Raw genomic sequence first — 21,411 nt, forward strand, 5'->3', positions numbered from 1 at the left:
CCTTTAGATCTCACAGCCCATCCTCCAACCACATTCCTACACTACAGGAGACATAATAAACAGGGCAGGTGGGGGAAGGGTGGCAACTCATTTGTTGTGTTGTTAGAAACAAATACATATTTATTTGTATAGTTTAGTTATTTCCCCTGTGCTTTTCTTGACCAACCAACACTTGTCCAGCTGGATGACACCAACGACAATAAATAACAATAGACCTAGGCTGTTATACCAAAAAAATGGTAGGCCTACCTACCAAATCTTATTAACTTCTTGTGTGCATAACACATTTCTGTTTGCCTCTGTTCAGCTTTGTTGTCATGGTTTGTAGCAGTTTTCTGTCTCAGTGCCTTAAGACTCATTATCAAAATAAGCTGGAGTAAAGTTCCTTTTATGTGATCACATATTTGGCAAATAAAGTTGAATCAGATCATGATTTTTCTTAATGCAGCAGCACAGTTATGATTAACAACTCCTTTGTTTGTGTTTCAGGTTACCATCAGGGGGAAAAAAACAGTGTGTGACAACAGCACAGCAGGGATCGTTGAACACATCACCAGGGGAAATTGGACAACAGCAGCCAATCTGATAGTCAGACACGACGAACTGTTTGGAGAAGTTAAGGAAAATGTCCTAAAAGTAATAGAGGACGAGAGCAAGACACTATGTAATCCATACAAGAATTTTATGCTGTGGCGGTCATCACCAGATGATTTGAAGGATTTTTCATTAGCAAACTTGATGTCAGATCTCCAGTGTATGTCACCATTCCTATTTTCCATATTTCATCGAATCAGCAAACAGTCTCCCAATGTAACCTGTGCTGCTGCTGCAATAGCTCTCAGAGGAAGGGAACCCCGCTTATCAGCCTTTGCATATTATGTGAACAATGTGTTACTCTACGGAGGGGCAAAGAAGGCAGTTTTTGAAAGGCTCGGCAAATTAGGCATAACAACATCGCATGGCCACGCTATTAGGAAACAACGCGAATTGGCACAGACCTGCTCCGAAGAGTTTCACCTACTGCAAGTAGCCAATGAACTCCTCCTCGACTTCGACAGTGATGACAACACAATGGATGCAGATGGAGCTCCTGGCGGGACCCCACTGAGTGACACGGCAAGTTCAAGGGACCTGGTTGAAGCTATCCACAGCCTTCAGATGTCTGTCTTGTCAGGTTAGTAGGGCCAGACATTCTTTTTTCTTGATTGTTGTTTATGTTGTCGCTGCAGCAGAGTTTTCAGCCGTGTGTTCACCTTTAATTACATTTATATTATTATTATTGAGGGGCGCTAGCCCCTATTATGTGCAGCTTTGAGGGTTTGTATAAACGAATTAATAATAATAATAATTGAGGAGCACGTTTCAGATGTTTAGTTTAGTTTATTTCAATCAAGTCAACAGTGTAACATAAATGATTACATTCAATATTACATCCACTATTTCTTATAGGTTGATCGAAAAGGCATAGGCCGAAGCTTAAAGGTTCAGGACACCCCCCCTCTTTCTTTTTGCTCAGAATAGAGCACCGAAGTCTGACGTCACTTTCAGTAGAGGGCACCAACACACAGGTTTGTGTATTTTTTCATTTGTATTGAAATCTCCATCGGGCGATTTTATGTCGCTTCATATAAGAACTGTGTTTGAAAAATAAACCGACCACCCCGGCCTTTCTGTCAGGGGAGTGGCTGTGCGTCGTTAATGATGTCCATTCATATTTGATACAGCCAGTTTCTGGAGAAAATGGAATTAATGTGACCGCAAAAGCCTTGAAACTACATATGAATGCAATGTCGCTGAGCATATACGTCACGCCCAGCTGTCAACATATTGCATTCCTGAGATTCCTCGTTGACGTAAGCTCAGCTGGTGGTGACTCGACTCGTACTAACCACAATACATTATATATCAATAAAATAAAAATTTAAATAAACGTAATTAACGTTCAGTTTCTGTTGTGCGACGGGCTGCGGGCAGAAGCAGCCTACCCGGAAATGTAGTCTCTGGGTTGTTTGGCTCGTTTCTAACGCTTATTTTGTTACTCTTTGGGTATATTTGTACATTTCCACCTTCAGTCGATGCTTCATATCCATATGAGTGAAAAGGCCGGGGTGATCGGTTTATTTTTCAAACACAGTTCTTATATGAGGCGATCTAAAATCCCCCTATGGAGATTGCAATGCTTGTAAAAAAAATACACAAACCTAGGGACTGGCGCCCTCTACTGATAGTAGAGGGCAGTGACGTCAGGACTTCGGTGCTCTATTGACAAACGAAAACAAACCTGAAATGTAGGTGTGGTTCTGGGGGAGGGGGCGGAGTCGAACATGCATATTCATTTCTGAATCTACTACCGAAACCTGTCCGCCTCGAAAATGCGACTTCTGAAAACAATGTGTAAAACTAAGTGTTGTAGGTATAAAAATAATACAGATTCATATTTACCGCTAAAAATTATAAGTAATTATACAAACAAGCCGTCAGAGATAGTATCCAGGCACTTTATTTTCTTCACCCGTGCTGTGAGGCACACTCTTCGGCTAGACTGCTGGGTTGATCCGTTCAAAAAACAACAGACTGGAGCGGAGTGACAACAAGCAAGACACCCACAGACACACCCACCACGCTCGTCCCCTGATCCATCTCTCTCAAACACACACACACACACACACACACACACACACACACACACACACACACGTTCACATCAGTATTTTTGTATTATTGTTGCTAGTCGCAATGGAGGACGCAATGGATAGTGACACCGCAGCCTCGGTTAGCACCGAAGGATCATTTGAAGTTGAAGACTTTTCACCCCCCCAGTCACCCGGAGATTCAGCTCAAGATGAGCCTGAGGTGGAAGATTTCTCCCCCCCAGAATCTCCCGGTCACGGGAATCAACGCGTTAGTGGTGGGGCAACAAATAAGTATTCCTGTTTTTCATTGGTAGAATACGTTCCCACACTAGTGAAGTTTGTAAAGTAACTATATCTAATATTTCATATTGTTGCTGTCCGGAGGAAACCAGTGCAAACCACCTAATTCCATTTGAGGTTTTTGATTTTCTTTTTTCATAAATCAATTCTATTGAACACCCTTTACGTCTGTGGGTTGGTTAAAAAATATTGAACAAATTAAAAGTAATTAAAAGGCGTTTCAAACTGCCTGCTAAAACAGCCAACTCTACCACCTCTCCCAACCTCTCATGCAAGTAATTGACAATATATAAAGTCACAATACCAATGTTGATGAGGCAGTATTGCATTGTTTTAAAAATATAAGGTTTTCTTCATTTTCTAGATAAATGAACATTTTGGAGTTAGGTGGTTTCTCCCTGACAGGCAGGAGGCACTGAGGTTACCCTAATCTGCAGTGACTTCCGAGGAAAAAACAGCAAACATCAATGAGACAGCTACATTACTAAAATGTATGACTGTGTCCACTTTGATAGCAACTTTTATTTTTTCACCTACTCGATCTGGAGGGAACATTAGCAGAAAATAGCAGATGTACAAGCTCACAAAGGTCAAGCTGCAAAGTGAGCTTGTAGATCAGCTATTTTTGGTGAAGGTTTGGTGTAGAGCAGCAGTTCCCAAACCTTGTTGGCCACGCACATTGTGTAGCAACCAAAGTGTTAACATTAATTCACATCTTTGGCCATAGTGTCGTATATCGTCGCTGTCCAAATTCAAACTATTAGTGTTTTTTCGTAAATTAATATCCTACTTAATTCATGCGGGCAACTGGCTTATTAAAATATAATATTTATTATTAAGGAACAGTTTTTGACATATAAGGTTTCCACCCGACAGCAACGATATACATACTATATATTTCTATCGGTGGCTTTATTTCAACATTTCACATGAGTTCTTCACATTCTCTCCGCAGTCATTATTGTCTGATCTCCCTAAATCTATCAGTGACAGTTACACACCTCCTCCACCAGGGGTCGAAAGACATTAATGCCCTGGATCCTGTGTTGCGCATGCTTGACACACATTGACCAGGAAGTAGAAGTTCGTGTACTTCCTGTTGACGGGAGGTTTCTCCTGAACAAAGACGGTCTCACAACAAAGGAGGTCAAATGTCTCATAAAAGCAGTTAAAATGTCTCTTAAAGGAGGAAAAATGTATCAAAAAGGAGTTAAAATGTTTCATAAAGGAGGTAAAATGTCTCACAGGGGAGGTAAAACTAGTCAAATGGAGTCTGTACGTCTGGAGATAAACGGACACATGACGTCGGTGGGAGAGCAGATATTGTGTGTTTTGGAGAAACACACAAGCGGTGATGTTTGTCGGGTCAGAGTGTTTGTGTTGGAGCGCCTCAGTGCGGTCGCACAGTTCATGTGCGGCCTTTTCCAGAGAGAGATGGAGACGCTACACGCTGCTGCAGGTGCGTGAGGCGCACGCAACTGTTTAACTGACTCAAACATTTCCATGTCAAATTATTTAAATGAATAATTCTGTATTTGACCACGGACCCCCATCGGGTGGCGGGACACCCAATAAAGATTTGTGATTCTTTTTTTTAATGTAGCCTACTCAAAATGTTTTGAATGTATTTTTGAAAATAGCAGATCTACAAGCTCACAATGCATCACATTGTGGATCAGCTATTTTCAGCCAAAGTATATAAGTTAGTGGTTAAACCGATTTTGATGCTATATTGATTTTGCTGGGGACCCCCCAGAACCTCCTCAAGGGCCCCTGGGTGTCCCCGGACCACACTTTGAAACCCACTGTTATAGGGAATATTTTACATGTCCTGAGATATTTGACTTGCTCTATGGTGTGCCTTGGCCACAAAATGTGAAATAAAAATATGCTAGACCAGTGTTTCTCAAAGTGTGGCCCGCGGACCCCCAGGGGTTCAACCATCTGTAAAGGGGGTCGGCAACCTTTTTGACATGAAGTTCCATGTTTTAATTTTCCTGATAGTCAGTGTGCCATATCGAAGTTTAATTATGACACCACATTGAAATTAAATATTTCCAACTGATTTCGATTGTTCACAGGCTATACATAACAACCTTTATTTTGTACCTTCTTTAGAAATATTTTCTTTCACACCAGGATGTAATGATCTTTAGATTCCCAGACTCCCTCCCCAGTCACAGTTATCAGTTTGAATGAATGTAGAATAACGCCGGGGCTCCACCGGACACGTCAGCGTCGCGTCTCCGTCACCGTCAGGGAATGTTCCCTTTTTAATCAATGAAGGGTGGCTCCACTGCCCGCGTTGCATGACTGCATTGAAATTGCCCCGGTTAGTTTTTTGACGCACGCACGCGACACAACGCTGACGCGCCTGGTGGAGCCCCGGTGTTAGGCTATTGATTTTTTTTAAAGAAAAAACCTCTCTGACTCTCACACTTCTGCCAGTCAGTGTGCCAGTGATCACCCTCCCCTGTGCCATTGTTGGCACCCGTGCTAGTTTGCTTACCCCTGATCTATCTGTAACAGTGGTTTTCAACCCTTTTCATATCTAAGGGCCGATTCATACTATTTTAGAGCCGAATAAAAGTCGGTTCAGCTAGGTAGAGCCTACAATGTGACGTCATTTGAGGTTCGGGGCGGCGGGTACCGTCCTAAAGTCGGATCTTCGGTGCTACTGAACATTTCTGACGAGCCGAAATCATTTCGGCACTACAGCGCCGAAACAGCGGTAAAATAGGAGTATGAATCGGCCCTAAGTACATTATTTATTCTGCATGTGAGCCACGGACCACCATTTGATGATATTTAATCTCAGACCCAAACGTAAAATATTCTGTCCACAATTATTGCTGTATTGATGTTGGTACCATCAGGGAAGATAATGGCAAACGTTTATAACAATAACAATTCTTCTTCTACATTCTCTAATTGTGTAGAGTTTATATAAATGAATTAATACTGTATATGTTTAACAATTATTGAAGTCTTGAGAGTGTAAAATGGAACCAAATCGACCATAAGGGTCCATTTGGTTTCATTTTACATTCTCAAGTAGACTAGTCCTTATGTTTGCTGGGATCAATAACTTTACATCGCAACAAGTTTGTTCTTTTGTTTTTGTTTTGGTGAACGTATAGGTGGAGGAATTGTCGAAGAAAAGAAGAAAGAAAAAGAAATAAAGAGAAGTTCCAAAGGAAAGAAGAAGACAGGTGAGAAAGAAACATTAGTATCTGTATTATACATGTGTGTGAATATTGTTGTGTGTGCTTTACCGTGATTAACGGCACGACAGTGATGCGGTCAGGAACGAGACGTAGTCGAGTTCCGCAAGCATCACTCAAGCTGAGCTGTCAAAGCCGACCCGGTGCAGTGGGAGGAATTCAAGATATGCTCTGTCGTACGACCGTGTCGTATAGCCAAAATAACTGAGCTACAAGCTACAAGTTACAACACATCCCGGTGGTGACACGTTGTGAACTTGTAGATCGGAAAATAAATCTAAATTATCTAGAAAAAGTGCCCCCGGGGTAAGGCTGAACGATTAATCGTTTTCAAACCGAAATTGATAAGTAGTCAGACAAGGTTTACGACTTTTCATCCTGCCCGCAACATCTTCACATTCTGTACAGTGCGCATACACACACACACACACACACACACATGCCAGGCTACAGAGCAGTGCGTGCACAGCACAATACACAGCAGGGACAGAACAGTACGGTTCAGTACAGTATGGTACAGTACGGAACAGCACAGCACAGTATGGTGCATTACAGTACAGTATGGCACAGTACAGTATGGTACCGTACAGCAGAGGTTCCCAACCACCGGTACGCGGACCGGTGCCGGTCCGCGGGACACGTGCCACTGGTACGCGAGAGGGGAATTCCAAGTTTTCCCGTCGTATAAAAATCCATTTGAAAACACTGAGAAAAGAGAGAGGACAAACACCAGACCTGATGGCCGTTGCGCGTAGAGCGCGACGCTCAATCACCCATTGGAATGCAAATGCTTGCCTTTCAGGCTTCCTTTGTATCCTACTCGTCTCTTTGAAAACGCTTCTGATTGTGCGGCGGGGGGCGGACGGACGACGGGGACGACGACACACCAAGCGGCAGTGAAAAGTTGACTCGTCTGTTCACTGACTGTGATTTATAAACGGCTTTGAGTCAGTGTTACTTCCATGTTGCGTACCACTGTCCAATCCTTGGTATCTTTACCGTTCATGTATGCTCTGCGGACAGCAGCAGCTGTAGGCTATTTTGTTATGATCGCGCTAATGAAACCAAACGCTACACGGTGACGGTACAGGATTATTATTTCATGTCAAAACGAAAAGATGATGTTATCCAGGTAAAGTAGTGGCCTAATGCCTAATGTGTCACTCTGCATGTTTAACTAAGTTTTCCACATGTCCAAAGCAATTTATGAAAAAGACATAAGCCTACCCCTTTAAAAAAATCATACTATCATTGTTGATACTGATATAACGCCATTTAGGTCAATGATATACACCAATAATAGGCCTACAGCACAGTATGTTACAGTATGGTACAGTACAGTATGCCACAGTACAGCACAGTATGACACAGTACAGTCCTGTATGGTGCAGCACAGTATGTTAGTAGAGTAAAAGGTAAAAATAAATGTTTTAAAGCTGGATTCAATTACATAAAAGAAACCCGAGATTTTGCGGGTTTGGCATAGATTGATTTTTAAAAGTGAATTAAATACCTGCATTTGTTATCGTAATTTAGCAGAAGTTGGTGTGAATGTACTAAATGTTTTGATTCAGTACATTGCTGACATGCTTTTACAATAGAAACTGATGAGGTGCCACTTTTTCTTTTTCTTTTTTGCCCCTTTTTCCTCCCAATTTAGTCATTATGCCAATGAATTCACACATTAGTGCGATTGATTTAATTGTATTAACAGTTTGTAGAGTAAGCACAGTTTGACGAAAGCACTGTTCAATACAAGGTCTGTGTTGTTTTTGGCAGCAGATTTAGATTTTAGTTTTAGTCATAGTCTCTTCAATAGTTTTCATTTAGTTTCAGTCAGTGTTAGTCTAGTTTTAGTCGACTAAATGTCATAAGATTTTAGTTGACTAAATCTACAGTTGATTTAGTCAACTAAAATGTATTTTGGCGGGCCTTGATGCTGTCGAAATGACTGATTTTACACTTGCTCAAAATAGCAGATCTACAAGCTCACAACACGTCGCAGCACGGTGCGTTGTGAGCTTGTAGATCTGCTATTTTCAGCATGCAACCAAGTGTAAAATGACTCATACTGGATCTCTTGTGCACTAGTCCCTTCCGAACATTTTAGTCTAGTTTTTTATTTGTTGACGAAATTGCTAGTATATTTAGTATATTTTGATGAACTCTTCTATTTACAGGGAAACGGACATAAGAGGTCATCTTTAAATCATCTCATTTAAGAATTGTGGTCCAACAATTAACAAACTGATATTGTCAGGCAGGTGTGTCTGTATCGTTTATGACAGTCAGTCACTCATATTTGATTGATAATTGGTCTGTTTCTAGCGAAAATGTAACTAATTCAGCAGCAGTAACATTAGCGTTTTCTCACTCTCACAGTCAGTTGATTCTTCATATCCATATATCCATATATCGAGTGAAACGTTCGGGATGATTTGTTTATTTTGAGGCGATCTAAGATCCCCCTATGAGGATTATAATACAAATAAAATAAATCACACCTGTGTAAAGTGAGGGGCGCTCATATCATCATACATCATCCCATTCCGGCCAATCACAATTTGCGTAGTCACTTTTGTCTTCAATGTTTGAAAACACACTCAAAACTGGCCATTCATTGTCAATGGCATTCAATGTTTGTGTTAGGTTTGTGTTTACACAAACCCTCAAAGCTGGACATAGGAGGGGCTAGCGCCCCTCAAAAAATACATGAACCGTGGAATTAGCGCCCTCTAGCAGGGACGTGCACCGTAATACATGAAAGGGGGCCCTAGCCCCTGCCGTTTTGACTGTCGGAGAAAAGTGCCCTCTCCGTCCTGAACTGAAATGTAGCATTATATGTTGAAATAATGCCCCTCTCGCTCGCTGTCCCGCTACGCAAACTACGCACCAGTTGATTTTTCCTCCCAATAGTGAAATTAGGGGGCCCAATAGTTTTGAGGGGGGCCACGATGGGCGGGCGTCAGTCAGGCCCCCTCAAACCCGTCCAACATGCGTTGCCCTTACGTAGCTTAAAAACACTTAGACCACTATCATTTATTGAAAAATTAGGATCTAATTCACGCCAGCATTTTTTTAATTTGAGCTCTTATTTTGAAAAGCCGCCATTTCCGGTCCACAACCGGTAGTCCTATGTTAGAAGTTTTCACACAGCTGGGTGGGCCTTGTTTACAATGTGAATCCAGGCCGGAGCTCCGGAGAGCTATAGATTGTCAGCTCTGTGCCGTCAAAGAAACGCTGTTTTGACAAAAAATTCCATCTGGGACAAGGAATAGGAGATACAGGCGATTGAAAGAAATGGATGCTGATGGCGACGACGATCTAAGATGGGCGATCCAGTTCTGTGCTAACAACACAGCTAGCTAACCGGCTAACGTGAGTAGCATGTTGGCTCGAGCAATCGAACGCGCTATAAAAGCTCAATTGCCGAAGGCCGTCGGCAATGGCGTTAAGCGCCAGTATCAAAATTAGGCTTCAATTGACTTTAATCGTCGGCAATGGCGCGGAGTAGGGATGTCAAACGACTCATATTTGGCAAATCGATAAATCGAGGCCGCAAATCGACGAGTCGATCGACTTTTTTCCCTTTTTTTTCCCCATTATTTTTTATTTTTTTATTTTTGTTGTTGCTGCGCAGCAGTTGAGGAGAACGCAACTATGCATTCCTTTAAGCAACACAACTTCTGCAGCTGCATCCATATGTTTAGAATTTGCATCAATGATCAAAGCCCAATAATAAAAAATAAACTTTATTTTGTAAACAACGACACTGAAGGAGCAGCGGCGCTATCGGCTGCTATGCTATCAGCTAGTCCCAACTCAAGTGTCTGCAGCAGCCTGTCACAAGTCCCGTAATGAACTGACACGGGACGCACGTTGTTCCGTATTTTAATGTCGGGTCGGGGAATAAATACAGTATGAATGACGGCGGGATTTATTTGACAACGCTGTCCTGCTTTCTTCACGAGAAGAGAAGAGCGCTCACAGCTCAGAACAGAGCGACCTGTGGAACACTGTCTTTGAGCATGAGCGAACCTGGGGTCTGGGAGGCTCAGAGCTGCAGCCATTGGCTCATGATACGAGCACACGACCAATGGGACAGAGCATTCAGTGTTGCTAAGATACCCTTCCCCTTCACCCCACACCCTTGGACGATGGCGCCCTAACTGCAGCCAAAAAAATAAAAAATAAAATAAAAACGATTTTTCGACTCATACTTTTTGAGTCGCGGAAGGCATGAGTCGAAAATCGAGTCGATTTTCAACTTTTTTCAACATCCCTAGCGCGGAGGGTGTTAAAAACAACACACCAGACTTTGTTTGGGGCAAAACTTCATATTTACCCTGGTCTGTAACCAACAAAAGTGTGTTCTTACATGACATCCTCCATTTCACGATGTCAGTCTCTTGAGTAATTGCTATTAATATGAACGTTTTCTTCCTACATTCTGCACTGCAGGCAGCACAGTGATGATGCCCCATTGCACCAGCAGCTCTATTGTCATAATGTCTTAAAATAATATATTACTACTAATATTAATATAGCATATTGGCATTGGCTCTTGTTGCACAAATCAAATGTTATGTGGACAATGTAGCAACGTGGTCAACACTCAACAGCACTGTTTGCAAATAGGCTACATTTAGTCACAAAGACAAAAATATGCTGTTGATGAATGGGCAACACACAATCAACCAAACAAGAGAACACATGGCATTCGATCATTGATGCAGTTGAGTGCGCACACAGCCGCTCACAAGTCACAGACGAAACGACTCAGGGATCAGGGTACCAGCCAAGTCTATGGACTGTTTGTTTTGGGCACTAAGAACTAGTTAGTTAAATTAGTTAGTTAAATCTTTATTTCGGTCATTTAAAAACAAAATAAAATGGTTAAGCAATTTACATTATTTAGTCCACATGGTGACTACAGTGGGAACATGAGTGCTCCTTTTTTCCCTTTGTACAGGTTTAATGTTTGTCTTTCCACAAACATTAAAAATGCCATTAACAATGAACAGAGTTTAATGTTTGTTTTGTCTGTCACTGAGCAAATCGGCATATGATGTTATGATATCGCGATGATGTAAGATAAGGGTTGGTAAAGCACCCCTCACTTCACACGGGTGTGATCTTTTTTTCTTTTTAAGTTAAAGCACGTTATTCCCCATCGTTGTTCCTGTTACATTTTCTTGGAATGCTTCTGTGTAACTTTAAATAATAATATTATTTTTCTATGGTCTATCATCATGAAATTAATGTCAATATCTTGCTTGATACTAGGCCTATAGCTTTGTAATGATTGAGTAAATAACCATCTATCATATTGTCTTCTATGATCTTATCAATGTTCATATCTTGCTCAATACTGAGAGTGTAGATTTGTACTGATTGACTCAAGTATAGTTAGTATAACCTTGTGTCCCCACCCCCCGCAAAATGGTGTCTGGCACCCCTAAATAAAACCCAAATTATGTGGTGTGTACGCACGCCACAAGTGCCCTTTTCAAATTTCGGCCCCTGCCCCTCCAAATCCCTGTGCACGTCCCTGCCCTCTAGCGATATTGACATCAGACTTTGGTATTATGGAAGCCATTGCTCTTGCATTAATACAAATGTGAAATCTCCATCCACCACTTTGTTCGAGCTGTTGTGTTTTAAATGACTCGACCGATAAGTCTATGTCAACCGACTGGAAGAAAGAGACAGAAAATGACAATAAAAGAATCTCGCCTTTTTCCCCCTCATTTCATTTTTTCCCCCCTTAGACTTCTTCGCCTCAACAGAGGAGTTTCCTGCTGAACAGCAGGAGAGGAGCTCCAGTCTGGTCCAGGAGGAACCACACCCTCCACACATTAAAGAGAGACCAGAGGAGGCTGATGGTTCAACATTGACATTACTAGAACTAAGGAGTGTACATGGTGATGGCAACAGAGAGTCAGAGCCTATAGCCGGCACCTCAACCGGATACATTAAAACACAAGCTGATGTAGAGGACTGTAGAACATCACAACCAACTCGTGATGACCAGGCTCTCTCTTCACACTGTTCTGAATCTGACACCGAAGAGAAAAGTGGAGGTGATGATGAAAACAGAGAGACGGAGCCTGTAGCCGGTACCTCAACTGAACACATGAAAACGCAAGCTTATATAGCAGGCTGGGTACGATCACAACCGACTAGTGATGAAGAGCTACACTCTGCAAACTGTTCTGAATCTGACACTGAAGAGAAAAGTGAAGGTGATGATGAAAACGGAGAGAGGGAGCCTCTATCTAGCAACTCAGCTGAACGTATGAAAACACAAGCTGATGTAGAGGACTCTTCTGAAGCTGATGCTGAAGACAGTGATGACTGGAGGGAGACCAGGGAAGGCCAGTCAGCATTAAACTCACTGAAATCAGACTGTTCTCAAGCTGATGCTGAAGACAGTGATGACTGGGAGGAGACCAGGGAAGTTCAGTCAGATTTGAACTCAGACGAGACACAAAATGTGGAAGAAGACAAGATGTCCAAAGACCCGAATTCTACCTGCATGATGACAATGATTCATACAGGAGAAAAACCCTGTAAATGTACAGTGTGTGGCAGAGGCTTTAGTCTAAAGGTTAATCTAAAAAGACACATGATGATTCATACAGGGGAAAGACCCTGTACATGTTCAGTGTGTGGCAAACGCTTTATTCGAATGTATCACCTAAAAAGACACATGATGATTCATACAGGTATAAAGACCTGTCCAGACCTGAAAACAACGTCCACAAAGAGTTCCACAGAGAAGAAAAGCTTTCCTTGTTCATATTGTGGCAAAACATTTAATGACAAGAGATGTCTGAACATACATAAAGCTAGTCATACAGGGGAAAAACCCTGTACATGTACAGTATGTGGCAAAGGCTTTAATCGAATGTATCATCTAAAACGCCACATGATGATTCATACAGGGGGGAAGCCCTGTACAGACCTGAAAACAACGTCCACAGACCTGAAAACAACGTCCACAGACCTGAAAACAACATCCACAAAGAGTTCCACGGAGAAGAAAAGCTTTCTTTGTTCATATTGTGGCAAAACGTTTAATGAAAAGAGATGTCTGAACATACATAAAGCAACTCATACAGGGAAAAAAACCTGTAAATGTACAGTGTGTGGCAAACGCTTCATTCGAATGTATCACCTAAAAAGACACAGGATGATTCATAAAGAGGGAAAGCCCTGTGAAGACATGAAAACAACCCCCACGGCGAGTTCCACAGAGAAACAAAGCTTTCCTTGTTCATATTGTGGCAAAACATTTAATGAAAAGAGATGCCTGAAGATACATAAAACTATTCATAGAGGGGAAAAAACCTGTAAATGTACAGTGTGTGGCAAAGGCTTTAATCGGATGTATCATCTAAAAAGACACATGATGATTCATACAGGGGGGAAGCCCTGTGAAGACCTGGAAACAACCTCCACAAGTACTTCCACAGAGAAGAAAAGCTTGCTTTGTTCATATTGTGGCAAAATGTTTAATGAAAAGACATGTCTGAAGAGACACATCATGATTCATACAGGGGAAAAACCCTTTACATGTACACTATGTGGTAAAGGGTTTATTCAAATGTATCATCTCAAAAGACACTCAAAAAACTTTTGTGGAAAGAGCAGTAGTCGTAAGCGTGACCGAAAAACACACATGACTGATACAGGGGAAAAAACGTTTATGTGTACAGTGTGTGGCAAAGTCTTTAGGTCCAGTCAAAATATAAACGTACACATGAGAACTCATACAGGGGAAAAACCCTGTATTTGTACAGTGTGTGGCAAATCCTTTAGACAGAGTAGTACTTTAAAAACACACATGAGAACTCATACAGGGGAAAGGCCCTTTACCTGTATGGTTTGTGGCAGACGCTCTAGTTCAACGTCTTTTCTAAAAAAACACATGAGGACTCATACAGGTGAAAAGCCCTTTACTTGTACAGTTTGTGGCAAAGCCTTTAGTCGAACAGACGATGCAAAAAGACACATGATGAGTCATACAGGTGAAAAGTCTGTTAATTGTAGTCTTTGTGGCAAAGGCTTTATTCGAAAGGCCACTCTAATGATACACATGAGGACTCATACAGGGGAAAAGCCCTATACGTGTACAGTTTGTGGCAAAGCCTGTAGTCAAAAGGGTGATCTAAAAAGACACATGAGAACTCATAAAGGGGGAGGAAACGCATAGGCCTCTTATTTTTGTCCATGCCAAAGTAGTTTAGGGAGAAGGGGTTTAGCATGGACGAAAATAAAGGCCCTATCTTGCGTCGGAGGCACTAAATCCATACTTTGGGGATTTAGCATTGCGTAAGAGGCGTTCCCCCGTAAAAAATGCTGTCTTGTGCCACAGTCTAAATCCCTAAAACACCTCCGCTACCCGTTACATTATCCATTGATGTGGTTTGGGTGTTACAATGAAACCAATCACCGTGCCACATGCCATTGCCTTTAAGAGAACACTGTGCAATCCATTGCCCATTATGCCCAGTGATATCTTGCCTTACACTATGGCCCATGGAAGTGTGACACGTCACTGCCTTGAAGTAAATGTATATTTGATACAGTTTTGTGTGTCCAGTAGCTCCTCTAGCTATCATCCACTCCGTGACCAACAAAGTCTCACGTGCAATAAAGCAGGGACTTTGTGCTACCACCTGTGCCATTTAGTTTTTTCTTTTTTTCCCACCGTGCACAGAACAATATAGATACATAACAGCCAAGAACACTTCATTAAGCCATAACTATAATAGCGTAATCTATAAAGTTCCATTTTTCGTTTGGTATATAGATTGTGATTGTATTGTCTCTATGAAGCGGTATCAAGCGAAAAGGAAAGTTCGGAAAATCTGATTAATTAAAGGGACTTGCACTGAACTGAGGTGAAATAACATTGGAAATATGACACCTGTTGCTTTCTTAACAGCTGGCCTTTAATTGCCTTTAAATAGAACCACATTTGTTTGACACAAGTATCATCTACGTGTTAACTTAACGTGTTGTAACTTCTTTGAATAGACAATTATATAAACACAAGGAATTGACACTTGTTGATTATAGTTCAATTACAATCAGATTTGTGGAGAATTGTGGGTACCCGAACGAGACCTCTCGAGGCAGCTCCAACTCAGGAGCGCATTATTTTATGAAACAGAATTTGCATTGCGGGTGGTTTGAGGAGGTGCTTTCCGTTGTCCTAAACCTGTGTGTGCAAGATGGCAATTACCGGGAAAGCGCATCAACGCGCCTACAGACACACCTCTACCCACAAATAAAGGTGTCGGCATAATCTATAGTGGGTGGGTAGTGTTGCCGCAAGATACGGTTTACGGATAGTGGAAGCTCCTAAATGCGTAATTCACGGATTGTGGTTAATGCTGGCGGGTAAGGCATGGCAAACGATAGTAGCCTGGCTAATAAGCCAGACTAATATCACACAACACTGTCGCGGTATATTAGTCTGGGCTGGCTCCACTTGGATTTCATTTCCCGGGGGGCGGGTTCAAACATTTTCTCTTTGACGCAATTGGTCAGAGCTACTGTCAGTCAAAGGTCTCAAGCATTGAACGTCACTGTACCAAAGCCCGCCCATATTGCATACCGTGTCCCGATTGGCCCGACCTGTTCTCGGTTGTAGGAAAGAGGCGTGCTACTGAGCCTCGCCAGACCCTAATCCGCTGGCAGGCAATTTTTTTTTTGCCAACGGCTGATTCGGTCTGGTTTATTAACCAGGCTAAAACGATAGAGCCCTTAGTTTCAGTTTGAGAAGCCATCTGAGTGGAGACATGAAAAATGTATGCTCATTCACTCTAATCCAGGATGACAATGACAAGTCATCTATACTAAAGCAGAGGAATAACTTTTGGAAAGTATTTCTTAAGTCAATCGATGTGAATTCATACAAGATTAAATGTGCTGATGTTTTGACTCTGACTTGGTTTACCTGTTAATTTATTTATTTCTATATTCTTTAATCCTTTATGTAAACTGTAAATGATGGAACTTGTACAAATGTGCAAGTACAAATGTACACTTTGACAATAAAGTTGAATCTAAATCTGATGGAATATCGCTTTGTTTTTATCCTTTTTTTTACCTGCAACTCTTAGGTTACTGGTAGAATAATATGAGCTTGTCCATATTTGTGAAGATATATTATATTCATTAATTCTTTGTCTGCCAGGGCTTACCTATCCAGGGTGGCAGTAAAGGATAGGTAAGCCCGCCATTGTATGGAACGGATTATTAGCGCATTAGCTCACAATGTTTATCTTTCGCCAGAAACGCTACCATGTCGGGTGTGAGTTGTGATAAAATCACAAATCACATCCGAACCTCGGCTGGATCATCATCACCGCAGACAGCGCCACATTTTTCTGAGATAACAGCCAAAAAAGATCCTACTTTTAATCAATGGGACCCTATGGGGTGTGCGCGCACATATCCTGATGCTGGGGGTACGTTTCCTAGCAACCGGGCTAGTGTTAAAAGTTGATTTTTGGTTAAACTGTTTCATAATTGATATAAATCTTTACCTACGAGATATATCATAGTTGGACAGATTACTGGTGTAGAGGGAGACTACGAAATATCTTGTAGTTGGCATACAAAGAGTGCCATGACCCCCCCCCCCCCCCCAAAAAAAAAACAAAACAAATCATCAGGTACTATGATTATACTAAATGTGTTTAGTTTTCAAAAAAGTGTACAGAAAGTGTTAAAATGATGTTTGTATGTGGCCACACCCACCAGTTCATTAAGTATACCTGTTTTTCACCTTCCACCTGAACTTAAGCCTCGCTCACAGCTGTTGTATGATAATGGGGGAGGGGTTAGAGTTATGATGTCACACAAAAAATGTGTATTTTCCGATTGGGCCTTTTGACACAAGGAAGACATTTTAATATTCTAACCAGCGGTGAAAAGTTGACTGTCCAGTCGAATGAAAATGCCAAGTGTGTGTGTGTGTGTGTGTGTGTGTGTGTGTGTGTGTGTGTGAGAGAGAGAGAGAGAGAGAGAATGTAATGCACAATCTATGCAAAAGCACAGCACAAGAGTTCTTAAAAAGTTATATACCTTGAGTCAATGTCACTATGGAAGGAGATATAGGCCCTCATTTATCAATTGAGTGTAAAATCCGCCCCAAATTCGAGTGTAGGTTTCGTAGTACACCCACGTCGGGTCGGCATTTATAAAGTGATCGCAGACAGCTGATCCTTCCTAATTTCATTCCTAGCAGTAATAAATGTGACGGCTGAAATCAATCTGGCACGCCCTATAAAATCAAGCCTCACCCTCGTTTTTGCGACATGAACAACTGCAATACGACCTGGAAACCATGGTTACAGGAACAAAAAGTTTCCCTCGCTTGCCTAAGTTGCCTTGCTGCCCCCTCTCATACACACACACAGACGCGCACGCACACGCAACTTGTTGTATCTTAAATAAATAAACCTGCATGAATTAAATAAAGCTGTAGGGCTACCCTGTCTGTTTCTCCTCTCGCTTCGCTTCCCTTGCTGCCCGCCTCACCCCCCCCCCCCCCCCCGCACGCACGCACATATCGCAATTTGCAAGCAACTGTCACTGTGTGTTAGTTGTATATTAAATTATTAAAGTCTTTTTAATTTAATATACAACAAGATATATTAGTGAACGAAAACCTGAACCTGTGAACCATGAATTAAATAACAAATAGGCACACACACGCTGCTGTTTTGCATAGGTGCTCCTCCTGTCCTGTCTGTCTGTCTCTCTATCACTGGTCCGTCCGTGACACCGTGACCAACTGACCATGCACCGCACGTTCGAGAGTCTATTAAGATTGCCTCGCAGTCGCTAGTCGCTGCAGTGGGGGGGCTGTCAACTGTCAATATATGAATGTGCAGCCAAAACCGTATAGCCTCATGTGGCTGGCACTGGTGGTGGTGGTGGTGGTCTGGCTGGGTAGTCTACCTATCTCCGATGCGGTTCCCACTTGCGCTGGCACGGTACATTTGGCATTCGAGCGACGCGTCGGGTTTATTAAACGAGGAGATTGCACATACCGTAACTCCAGAAAGACATCGGCCTGCTGTAGATTAGGCTACAGTAGGCTACCCACGTTGGGACTCTCCGCAGCTGCACCACTGCACTATAGTACTCTCCAACATCCCGTCATGGAAATATTTCAGCACAAATATTTCAGCCCAAATCCTCGCATGTATGAGCTCATGCAAAACACTGTTTAAATGGCTTAGCATACCTTGCAACATTGTTTTTAATTGCGCGATTTTAATTGCTTGCTTGTAAAGTTGGAAATCTCCAACTAATTTCATATGACACAAAGACACATCGTTGATGTATTCTTTTACTTTTTTTTTTACATTTAGCCCATACAGTTTTATATAAACATTTTAGGAGTGAATAGCCTACATATGTTTAGAGTATTTGCAACCAGGTTTACCTTTGCTAAGGGCTGCAGGTTTACCTTTGCTAATAGTCCAGGCATTCTAGCTCATTTTGGACCTAAAAGCTAAAGTAATTGTAAAACAAGATTTTTTTTCACAGACCATTTCTATGAGGTCTCCGGAACAACATACTAAAAGTCCCAAGAAATCCCAGTTGGGGAAATATGTTTAATTGGCATCAATCCAAGATGTCCACCAATAAGACTATTCTCAGAAACTGCATAGACAATTACCAATCTTGGAATAAATTCCTTACCAATAAGTAATTGAAACAGATTTTTTTCACAGACCATTTCTATGAAGTCTCCAGAACAACATATCAAAAGTCCCAATAAATCGTAGTTACAGAAATAGGTTAAATTGGCATCAATCCAAAATAGCCGCCAACTGGGACTATTATGAGAAAAATGGCCAATCTTGGAATAAATTCCTGACCAAGAGTTAATTGTAACAGATTTATTTTCTTCACAGACCATTTCTATTAAGTCTCCAGAACAACATATTAAAAGTCCCAAGAAGTCGTAGTTGTAGAAATTTGTTAAATTGGCATCAATCCAAAATGGACACTAACTGGGACTATTATCAGGAAAAAATGCCATATAAATTCCTGACCAAGAGGTCATAATTTCCTTCTTCACAGACCATTTCTATGAAGTCATCAGAACACCATACTAAAAGTCCTAGGAAATCCTAGCTGTGGAAATATGTTTAATTGGCGTCAATCCATGCAGGATGTCTGCCAATTAGTGGCTCAGCAGCAGTGGCTCAGAGGTAGTGTGGCCGGATGGGAACCACAAGGTTCCCAGTTCGAACCTGGGCTCCCCCAGAGTTAGTGACGAAGTGTCCTTGAGCAAGACGCTGAACCCCTAATTGCTTCTGCAGGTTGGTGCCTTGCATGGTTTCCTCCACCATCTGTGTGTGAATGGGTGAATGTAATGCACAATCTATGTAAAACGCCTTGGATAAAGGCACTAGGCTATATAATATTTACCCTTATCAAATTATGACGGGCCCAATTTCCATTCGTCTGAGATTTCAATTGACTTCCAAATATATTTTGAGCTGAGGATATTCAGATACAATACTGTGCATTTTAGCCATTTTGAACCAATATAACTGAAGGCTGTTATTATCATAACACGCTGCCATCAGTAGACCTATACACGATCATAATTTTGTTTAGCACTTTGTTCGTTATAAGCTAACAAGCCAAATGGGCATTACATTTATAACTAACATTAATGTTAGATTAATGTTAGATTAATAATGTTAGATTAATAATCGTTATAATTTTTCCAGAAATCCAAACAATTTAGTTGCCACTCACCTTTGAATTACTTTCCAAAACTGAAACTAAATAAGAATAGTTACAATATAGTAATAATAATAATATTAATAATACTCAGTTTCATCGACTTCAAAGGCATTTGACTCGATCTACAGAGGCACAATGGTAAAGATCCTTAAGGCCCACTCCGGGCGACCATATGCAGGAACAAGGGCCAAGCTGGTGACCCCAGATGACAACAGCGAGGAGTTTGACATCCTGGGTTAATGCAAGGGAACAAACAAACTAGCCCCCTTCCTCTTCATCATAGTCCTGTATTATGCACCCAGGAAGGCCATCAGTGGACGAGAGCAGGATCTTGGCTTTACTCTAACGCCAAGGAGGTCGAGACGACATACCAAAGTAGTCCTGACAGACTGTTGTTGTCCGCACAGACTAGACTATGCGGACAACATCAGCCTGCTCTCCGACAACGTGGAACAAGCACACCTTTTTTCCAACAGTACTCCTACAGATGTTGTCCGAAAAACATGCAAATTACATCAAAAATCTATCAATCAAAGATCTACGAGGTCATGCTGCAAAACTGTATGCACCAAAAACAGCCGATCTACAAGATCACGCTGCTACACGCGGTTATCACCTATAACATCTCACCGGAACATCCACCTCTGACAACAGGAGGCACTGTGCTGAAGGAAGTCAAGGACTTCAAGTTTCTGGGCTCATGGGTCAACTGAACGGAGCAAGATCTGAAAGTGAGGGAGGCACTTGCATGGAGGTCCTTGAACGGCATGGCCAGTGTATGGATCTCCCTCCAACCTCCCCTGTGAAATCAAACTCGGCTTCTTCTATGCAACGGTGGAGTCTGTTCCTCTATATGGCAGTGAATGCTGGACCCTGAAGCCAACCCTGCAGAAGTCTCTAGACGGGTGCTACACCAGAATGTTGCATGCAGTACTTAACTTCAACATGTTACCAACAAGATTCTGTAGCCAGTCACGTTACCAGTCGACTAAAGAGCCATGGCCCAATGGGCGAGTAGTAACGCAGCACCGTATAGCCTACAGTTGTCCGCCCCACATGGAAGCGCGTCCACGTGCGCCAGCCAGGAGCTAGGCTCGACTGACTGGGGGACCTCCACCCCAGGGAGACTGACAGAGCTGCCGACTACTAGGTTAAGGTCTGTGCCGCCTGCGGGAACATACTTACCCATACACACCGCTGCACCAATGTAGCCACGGCCGGGGCGGGAGACGAACCCGGGTTCCCCATTCCACAGGCACATGCGTTACCAGTCATGGACGAATGAGCCATGGCCCAATGGGCAGCTTGAATTCTTGTAGGACTCTGACTAATACATTTGTAATATAGTCAACCAACAATTGGTATGCTGAAAAAAACATTGCACAAATTCCTATGAGCTGGGGGCTCTAAATGTATCTAATCAAACTGCAACCCATTTTGTATTAACCACTCTGTCCCAAAAT

General features: G+C 42.1%; 1 long non-coding RNA gene across 2 annotated transcripts; it reads left to right on the top strand.

The window, feature by feature from the left end:
* The first annotated feature begins 3,913 nt into the window (after positions 1–3,913).
* On the top strand, positions 3,914–16,196 carry LOC306913364. 2 transcript variants are annotated; one of them, XR_013788514.1, is made up of 4 exons: positions 3,914–4,392; positions 6,074–6,145; positions 11,929–15,588; positions 15,930–16,196. It is a non-coding gene; the product is annotated as an uncharacterized lncRNA (long non-coding RNA). The 2 variants fall into 2 exon arrangements; XR_013788515.1 differs by having other exon boundaries at positions 3,920–4,392; positions 11,929–16,196.
* The last annotated feature ends 5,215 nt before the right edge of the window (positions 16,197–21,411 follow it).

This window comes from Electrona antarctica (assembly GCF_951216825.1).
Source record: "Electrona antarctica genome assembly, chromosome: 20".
Taxonomy (NCBI): domain Eukaryota; kingdom Metazoa; phylum Chordata; class Actinopteri; order Myctophiformes; family Myctophidae; genus Electrona; species Electrona antarctica.